This window comes from Sciurus vulgaris (assembly GCF_902686455.1).
Source record: "Sciurus vulgaris genome assembly, chromosome: 3".
Lineage (NCBI taxonomy): Eukaryota > Metazoa > Chordata > Mammalia > Rodentia > Sciuridae > Sciurus > Sciurus vulgaris.
The window spans coordinates 38,233,689-38,243,769 of NC_136463.1; the positions used below are offsets into that span (position 1 = coordinate 38,233,689).

Sequence of the window (10,081 nt, forward strand, 5' to 3'; positions counted from 1 at the left end):
CACACACACTGGTAGAAACAGAACTAGAATCCAGGTTTTTAAAATTGCTACACTAATATTTATTGACTCATTCATCTATTCCACAAAATTTTACTGAACACCTGTGTGTCTGTTTCCCTGCTTTAAAGACATCTACAGTCTAATTGGAAAGAAAAATCTTTGCTTAAAAATCATAACTATGTTCATAACAGTATAATAGGCACTTTGAAAATTTGATGGGGACTGGGGTCAACTATAGTGAGCATGGAATGAGATTATGAAAAATATTTGGAGGGCTGGGGAGATAGCTCAGTTGGTAGAGTGCTTACCTTGCAAGCACAAGGCCCTGGGTTCGATCCCCAGCACTGCAAAAAAAAAAAAAAAAAAAAAAAAAAAAAAAAAAAATTTGGCCAGACCCAAAAATCTCTGTTCAAATCTCTGCCTCTTTTCAAAACAATTTGAGATTGTTTGAGCCTGATTCAAGGAATGAAATAGAATCCCTAAAGCATCTGGGATCCAACCCAGTCACACACACAGTCACACACACAGGGCCTTTTCCATTCAAGACAAATAGGTCAAGCAAGTGGGGAATGTACTTTACTAGTGGGCTATAGTTCTCATTCATATGTGCACCTTCCTCATCCTTTGTTTAATTATTGGGTATCAAAGAGGCAAAATGAAGTGCACTTGGAATTATATGAGGTTTTGTACTTAGCAATCCTTTTGTTGACATATGAAGAAATATTCCTTTGCATCTTTCATTATCTTTCATATTTCCTTTCAATCTCTAGGTCGGACAAGACATTCCTAACTCACCAAATTCGAAGAAAACTACAGGGATTGCTATAATTCATCAGACATACTTTTGAAAAGTTCTGCTCTGAATGAAGACACTGTTTTCTTCTATACTGTTTCCACCCTATTATTAGTCAACATGGGCAAATTCTTGCCAGTGTTACATTTATATCTTCATGGGGGGTATTATAATCAGTACTGCCAGGTGAGGGAAGGAAGAGCCTCGACTGAGCAGCTGCCCTCATGCCACTGCTAGTGACTAGCCACAAGCCTCTGTTTCACTTTGGATGTCCATGAAAATGGATATCTTTCCATTCCATCAAATGAAAACAAAAGGCCTTCCCTCTAAGCACTATGAATGGATCTTATTGCTCTCTTTGACAAAAGACTTACACATAGCCTCCAAGGAACTGGGCAAGGCAGCTGGCAGTGTGGCACACATCCCAACCCTTTCTGTTATCCTCATAGCTGACTTCCTGCTCACTGGCTGTCAATGAGCTTACAAACTAGCTTCCTGCACTTCTAGAATAATGTCCACAGGGTTAGATTTACCCTCTGCCACTGCATTGGCTATCAACACACTGGTGAAGGGAACATGAACCTACCCATTCCAAAAGCCCTCCTCATAAGTCATTCCCAAGGGCCTTTAGGGACTGCAGACTCAATGAAGTCTCCTCACAATCCAGAATTCCTAAAGTGGGTCTGATAGTATGTTTTAATACTGAGCTGCATACAGTCTGGATAAGGATTCCAGAGCAGAAAGATTACGATGATGACAGGCACAGCTGTGAGTGGAGTCTGACCTGCTTAAGCAACAGTTTGGTGAGAAAGTAGAAACAGATGATCCTGAGGCAGTGTTTAAGTGGAAAAGGGAAAGGCGGGTGTTATCCTACTTCTTTTCATAAGATTTTGAAACTATTTCATTTTGGTGAAATGTGCCTGCTTCTCTGTAATTCTGTTTTCTTAGTTCTCTGGTAGAAGCCATACATGAATTGTATTCTTCTTTTTTTTTTACTTCAAGTACTGTCCAAAAAGTGATTTTCAAAACTGTACTAGCAGAGGAACAAGCTGAACCTGGAAGAAACAGAACAGACACAAAGCATGGGTGATGTCACGTTTTGGGGAAGCCCTAAAGAACCTCTGAAGATCCACAGAGCACATTTGGAACATATGGCAGACTGAGAGGACTGAACGCTGGGTTGGCCTTTGGATAAATAAGTATATTAGTTGACCCTGCCACTGAGTCATAACATCACCTCAAGTTTATCCTATCACCTCTTACTTAGTTTGACCATTAAATAGGGGGAAAGTGCCTGCTCTTTCCCAGGACCAATAGGGAGGATTATTAAAGCTCTTGGTCTAGAATCAATGCCTACATTCATCCCCACACTTCCCTGCCTCACCTACCACAGCCGAATGCCCCTTAATCTGGAAACATAACATTTCCCAGAAGATGAAACCTGTGGCAAAGTCTATGCTCATCAACTCTTCTGCAATAGTATAATTTGGATATTTGTATTGATTTTTTTTATAAATATTCACTGACAGAGTCAAAATTATGTATTTTGCTTTGGGAACCTCTGTTTCCCATGGGAAAGCAAGATCCCCCTGAGAATTTTCTAACTCCCTAATCAGTTAACAACTTTGAATCCTGTATTCCCTCACCAGTGGAGAGTCTTGAAAACTAAGAGATCAAAGAGATGGCAGAGCAGAAAGGAGAGTTCCTATGGGGACTTTGGGATGTGAGCTTCAGTCTGCAGGCTATTTCAGAGCCAGGCACAATTCTTGGTGTCACCATTACAGACCCCAACTCAGTAGAACACTATTTCTATATAAGTGCCAATTACTCCTCTGCAAAGTGTACGGTTCTTTTTTTTTTTTTTTTTTTTTTTTTTGCGGTGCTGGGGATTGAACCCAGGGCCTTGTGCTTGCGAGGAAGGCACTCTACCAACTGAGCTATCTCCCCAGCAGTGTACGGTTCTTATTGCAAATTCTTTCTTACAAACTTGTCATACTTTGTTTTTCTGATTATTAAAGTGCATTCTCATTTTAAAATTTTTTTTGAAAATAATGGAAATATAAAGGATTAAAAGTTATACCTAATCTCTCCTTCCAGAGATAACCACTGTGTTGACACTGATATCTTTCTTTATAGAAATGTCTATAAATATATAGATATGATAAAAAGACATATTACACAATGTCATACTTTTCTTACTACTTTTAACCTGACCTCCATTTTGGTTAATGTGTTATTACCATATTTCTAATTTACATACTTATTGTGTTTATTTTCAAGTCTTAGAAGGGACTGGAAGTCCATCTACCTTTTCAAACCATCTGTCACCCCAAAACTTTTTTGATAGGTCCAGAGTTTAAGGTATATAATTGCTTAGGCAGAGAAGCACATTCACAAAAATCTCCATTTTAAACTTTTGAAGTTAGTGCTGAATGACATTAATAGCCACATTAGTGTGTTTTAAAAGCATTCCTTGATTTCAAAAAAAATACGTAAAATAGATAACAATTTTATATCTGTTTGCCATTCTTCATTCTTTAGATATAACTGTGATCTCAAAAATCAAAGTGACCTAGGATTCTGGATTTCTGAAAGGCCTGAGCAGGCAATTAGCATCCTTTCTTTTCTGTTCCCCTAGGTTTGTGGAGGCAAGGGTAGGCGCACGGCTGGCGTCAGCCCTAATCATTCTCCACCTCCAACTACCCTTTCTTATTTTACACCCTCTTTAAACACTGTCCAGCAGATTCTACCTAGAGCATTTTTTTCTATGTGTATGTCCAGTCATTTTTGAAGAGAGAGTTGCTTTATGTGTTTATGATTAGGGGCCAAAGAGAGTCTTATGGTCCCCTTCTCCTCTCCCATTCTCAGAAAGGATTCCATTTCCTGAATACACACAATGGCTTTCATGTTTCTTTGAGTGGCTATTTTTTGTGCACATTTTCCAGTTCTTCATGAAGCTGTAAGTGTCTGTATTAATTGGTCTATGTTACTTTCTATGAACAAAGCATCATATTAATAGTAGACACAAATCATATGATGATAATGTCACATCATGAAATGGAAGCTAAGGATAGCATAATGATCTTCTAGAAGAGAATGAAGTAATTTCTATTTTAACTTAAAAACTGCCATGGGTTGCTAGGGAAATATAAATCAGTGTTGACCCATATTGTAATTGTTGACTCATACTGTAACACTTGAATGTGTCTCTCTAGATTTATATTCTTGTCTCTCCAGTTTTATATATCTTCTTTCTCCTCTACCTTATTATTCCAACATTTTTTTTCTATCTTTTTCTTTCCCTTACTCAACAACTTGACTTACCAATCATCCAATCTATGGAACTTGATCCAGTCTACATTGAAACTTCAGGTCCAAAAAATATTTTCTTTTCTTCTTTTTGGTACCAGGGATTGATCGCAAGGTTGCTTAACCACTAGGCACATCCTCAGCTCTTTATTTTTGAGATAGGGCCTTGCTAAATTGCAAAGCCCCCTGAGTTACTGGAATTAAGGAGTGCGCTATTCTTTTCTTCTACCTAACCCTCCTTCCTTTGGTACAGTGTAGCAACAGATGCAACTTGGAAAGTTAGGAACTTTCCCTGGACTCATGAATTTGCGCCACCCAGTGGTTGAATCTGATAACTGAATTCTCTGAAAAATGGTAATGGGAATTAATAAATGCAACACAAATAAATCATGACAAATATGAAGCCTGAATTACTGCCTCAATGGGAAAAAAATCATAATAGCCAAATTTCATTCTATTTTTAAGTCCCATTTACCAAAACTTAGGATGGAAACGATATGTTTAGAGGTTTGGTGTTATGGTCTCCACTGAATAAGATATCCAAAGGACTCTTTAAGAATCTATTCAGGGGCTGGGGATATAGCTCACCTGGCAGAGTGCTTGCCTTGCAAGCATAAGGCCCTGGGTTCAAATCCCCAGCACCACCACCAAAAAAAAAAAAAAAAAAAAAAATCTATTCAGGTCATGACTACTCCTTAATGTATTGGAAAAGAAGAATAAAAAGTTCAGGTTAGAGGGTAAAGCCCTTACTGCCCTCTAGAAGAATCAAACATTCTATGGAAGAGACACAGTTCAAAGACTCATAAACTGCACATATGATAGTATCAGATAATAGTATATTTCTTCTACAATGAATATTCATGGACATATTTATGTCTAAGACATATGCTAAGGAGTACAGTTCATGGGTTTTAGGATATATATATATATATCCTAAAATATATATATATATATATTCAATATATATATATATTCAACTTTACTAGATTGCAAATGGCTTTCCCTAGTGGTTGTACCAAATACAGAACCAAAAGCAATAAAGTGCCCACATTCCACATTCTCCCTAATTTGGAAATCTCAGACTTAATTTTTTCGCAATCCAATATTTTCTTCCTTAAGAGTGAGTTTGAGTATCTTTGCATATGTTTATTTGATGTTAGATTTTTTTCTTGCATACTTTTAACTGCTCCCTGTTTTTCTACTGAGTTGTTAATCATTTAAAATAATTTTTAAGATATACATGACAATAGAGTATACTTTGATGTATATACATGGAGTAGTATGTATGACTTATTCTAATTAGGACTGCATTCTTGTGGTTGTACATGATGTGGAGTTTCACTGGTAGTGCATTTGTATGTGAACATAGGAAAGTTATGTCCCAGTTCATTCTACTGTCCTTCCTATTCCCATTCCCACTTCCCTTCCCTTCATTCTTCTTGGTCTAATCTACTGAACTTCTATTCTTCCTCCACCCCTTGTGCATTAGCATCCCTGTATCAGAGAGAACATTCAGGCTTTGGTTTTTTGGAATTGGCTTATTTCACATAGCATGATGGTCTCCAGATCCATCCACTTACTGGCAAAAGTCATAAAGTTGTTCTTTTTTATGGCTGAGTAATATTCCATTGTGTATATAGACCATATTTTCTTTATCCATTTATCTGTTGAAGGCACCTGGGTTGGTTCCATAGCTTAGCTATTGTGAACTGGCTTCCTATGAACATTGATATGGCTACATCACTATAGTATGCTGATGTTAAGTCTTTTGGGTACATACTGAGGAGTGGGATAACTGGGTCAAACTGGTTTCATTCCAAGTTTTCTGAGGAATCTCCATACTGCTTTCCAGAGTGGTTGCACCAATTTGAGGTCCCACCAGCAATGTATGAGTGTACCTTTTTCCCACATTCTCTCCAACATTTACTGTTACCCGTATTTTTAATAATTGCCACTCTGACTAGAGTGAGATGGAATCTCAGTATAGTTTTAATTTGCATTTCTCTACTTGCTAGGGATGTTGAATGAATTGTTAGCCTTTTCATTGTACAATACTGGCTATACTCCTAGACAGTAATCCTTTGTCCATGAAACATGCTACAATCTAAAGTATATTTCTAACACTCTATTTCTCAAAGTGTGGATTTACAAGGAAATAAAAACTGTTAGGCTGTAAGGTTCTAGAAGTACCACTGGCTCCACGAATTTGTTTTCATTTTGATTTCCATGGTTGCATTTAAAAAGCTATCAATTCTTTTGTTTTATATGGTAACTCTATGTTTAATTTTTTTAATTAAAATATTTTTTATTTTTACAGACACATTTTGATTCATTCTACAAAAAAGGAGTACAACTTTTCATTTCTATGGTTGTACACAATGTATATTCACACCATTCATGTAATCACACATATATATATAGGGCAATACTGTCTGTTTCATTCTACTGTTTTTCCATCCCCACCCCCTCCTACCCCTTTTTCCTCTACACCATCCAAAGTTCCTTCATTCTTCTCTTCCCTCTGCCACCCGCCATTGTTATACATTGTCATGCACTTATTAGAGAAAACATTCGGCCTTTGGTTTTTTGGGCTTGGCCTATTCACTTAGCATGATATTTTCCAACTTCATCCATTTACCAGCAAATGCCAAAATTTATTCTTCTTTATGGCCAAATAATAGTCCATTGTGTGTATATATATATATATATATACACATACACCACAGTTTATCCATTTGTCAACTGAAGAGCATCTAGGTTGCTTCCTCAATCTACCTATTGTGAATTGAGCTGCTATGAACATTGATGTAGCTGCATCACTATAGTATGCTGATTTTAAGTCCTTTGGGTGTAAACTGGGGAGTGGGATAGCTGGGTCATAAAAAAAGGTTTTGATTTCTTATGCCTAAAATCCTACAAAACCAAGCTTAACCTGGGCACAGAGGCACACACCTGTAATCCCAGTGACTCTGGAGGCCAAGGCAGAAGATTGCAGGTTTGAGACCAGCCTGAGCAATTTAGCAAGACTCTGTCTCAAAATAAAAAAATAAAAAGGGCTCAGGATGTAGCTCAGTAGCATAGAGCCCTGGCTTCAGTCACTAGTACTGCAAGCAAACAAACAAAACAACCAAAAACCTCCCATAAACCAGGCAGGGTGATGCATGCCTGTAATACCAGCTACTTGGGAGTCTGAGGTAAGAGGATTACAAGTTCAATATCAGTCTTGACAACTTAGTAATACCCCATCTCAAATAAAGTAAAAGTAATGGGGATGTGGCTCAGTAGTAGAGCACTTGCCTAGCATGCAGGAGGCCCTGGGTTCAATCTCTAGCACTGTCAAATACAAAACATATTTCTTAGGAAACCTTCAAGGTCTCATATAACTTGTTCTTACCTTTAATTGACATATGATAATATGTACATATTTATGGAATATATTATATTTCATTACATTATATAATGTATAATGATTAAATCAGGGTAATTAGAATTTCCATCACCTTTCCATTGACCTTTTATTTGCGTGTATAGGGAACATTCAAAATCCTCTTCTAGTTACTTTGAAATACAGTGATTTGTTAACTATAGTCATCCCCACTATGCTATAGAATACTAGAACTTATTCTTCTTAACAGTAATTTGATACCTAATATCCATCCTTTTCCTTTCCCCCTTTTCCCTATCCTTCCAAACATCTGTATCTCTGTTCTACTCTTTACCTCTATAAGATCAACATTTTTTAGCTTCTATATATGAATAAAGGTCTCCATTTTGAAGAACTCTGCTTTATCAGTACATACATTACAAAATGAAGGAGTTGGGTTGCCAACACATTCAAACCCTATTCAATTTTTTTTTGGCAGGGGAACTGATGGAACCCAGGAGTTCTTTACTACATCCCCACTTCTTTTAATTTTTCTTTTGAGACATAGTTTCACTAAGTTTTACAGGCTGGCCTCAAACTTGCAATCCTCCTGCCTCGGTCTCCCGAGCCACTGGGATTATAGGTGTGTGTTACTGAGCCCAGCCTATTCTATTCTATATAGCAGCAAGAGAAGAAAGCAGTTGTCAAAAATTACTAGTATCTGTCAGGTGTGGTGATGCATGCCTGTAATCCACCAACTCAGGAGGCTGAGGCAGGAAGATCACAAGTTTGAAGTCAGCCTCAGCAACTCAGTGATGCCCTAAGCAACTGAGACCCTGTCTCAAAATTTTAAAAAGGGGCTGGGGATATTGATCAGCGGTAAAGTGCCTCTGGGTTCAAGCCCCAGTATGCCTCCCCCCTCAAAAAATGACTAGTATCTGTTATTGCCTTACTCAGAAATTAAGTCAGCTTAGTCATGCACCTGTTCAATTTCAGAAATCAATTTATTTAGGTACTATTTTCCTAGACATCTATGAAGACTCCACAGTATTAAAAAGAATTGCAAGATGCAGCAATATCTACATCCTTGGCACAACTATTTCCCTTTAGAAAGCTTTGAGTAGCAGGGTGTGGTGTCAAGCACCTTTACTCCCAGCTCCTCAGGAGGCCTGAGGCAGGGGGATCACTTGATAAACCCAAGAGTTTGAGGCCAGCCTGGCCTCAAGCTTGGCTTGCCTATAGCAAGATCCCATCAAAACAGAAAGCACAAAACTTGGAAGAATAAGCTATAAAGTACCCTTGCCCAACATTTTTGAAAAAGCACAGTGAAGATAAACTTTGGCAAGGTACTGTGTGCCACAGCAGTCACAGTTAGGAGTCTGGCAACCTCTTTTCCTTGCTGTGATAGTCACTCCTGATGCTTTTTCCTCCTGTCTAGAAAGAAAACTGATTTATGAAATTGCTTCAATGAAATCCTTTCACTCCAATGTACTCATTCTTCCTGGTGGATTAATTTTAAGCCTTTTACCTCTAACTGTAGATAATAGCTAACATTTGATGCACATTTCATCTTCTGCTGAAGTAGTGTCAGGGAAATAAGTCGGTTTAGGGAATGTATCATTGGCCTGAAAGGGTAGCCTCTACATCTGTCTCCCCACACACTCCTGCCTGCACACAGTTCACACCAGAGTGAACTTCTCAAAATGCAAAATTTGATCTTGTTGCTCTTCTGCTCTAAACCATTCAGGGACTTCCCACTCTATCAGAATGAAGTCCCAAGTCCTCAGAAGACTGCCAAGACTAGATTATCTAACCTATCTCTTTCTAGGTTCCTCTCCCCTCTCTTTCTGCACTCCGTGCTCAGCTATAGTGGACCAGTGTCCTTTCTTGCTTCAAGGGCTGTGTCTGTCTGCCTGGAACACTGTTCCGACTCCCTCATCCCACCTTAACTACTGTTTGGTTCAATAGTCACCCCCTTGATGTGACCTTCCAAACTCTATCAGGTTTTCCTATTATGTTTTCTCTTTCTGTCCTTTTATTTATTTTGGGGGAGGTATTAGGGACTGAACCCAGGAGTGTTTTACCTCTGAGCTACATCCCTAATCCTTTTCATTTTGAAACAGGGTCTTAATAAATTGCCAAGGCTGGCCTTGAATTTGCAATCTTCTACCTCAGCCACACCAGCTTCCTTATATACCTTTTTATAGTATAAGTTTTTTATGGTATTCATCTATTTGTAATTATGTATTTCCACAGTATTTGATTGATGCCTGTCTTTGATCTAGAGGTAAACTACACTGAGGGCAATTATCACATCAGTTTTACTTTCATTATATCTGTAGACCTAGGGCTGTATCTTACTTGAAGGGACTTGTAAATAACTGCCCTAAATGAAAGAAGAGATAGATGAGGATTAGGTTGATCCTTTTCCCAGGATCTCTTTGCTTTAAGGTTCTCTAATACCAAAAATTTAGAACCTATTTCTCTGTACCCTTCCTTCTTTTAACAAGAGTTATTTATTTCAACCTTCTGAGGTAGCTACAATTATTATCTGCATTTTACAGATGAAGAAATTTAGAATCAGAGGCTTGTCCAAGGTCATGGAGTTAGTGACT

At 38.0% G+C, this 10,081-nt stretch overlaps 1 protein-coding gene across 5 annotated transcripts in view; it reads right to left on the reverse strand.

The window, feature by feature from the left end:
• Positions 1-10,081, reverse strand: part of ACACA (acetyl-CoA carboxylase alpha) — a 273,697-nt gene that overhangs the window by 250,866 nt on the left and 12,750 nt on the right. The gene's annotated exons all lie outside the window — the stretch shown is intronic.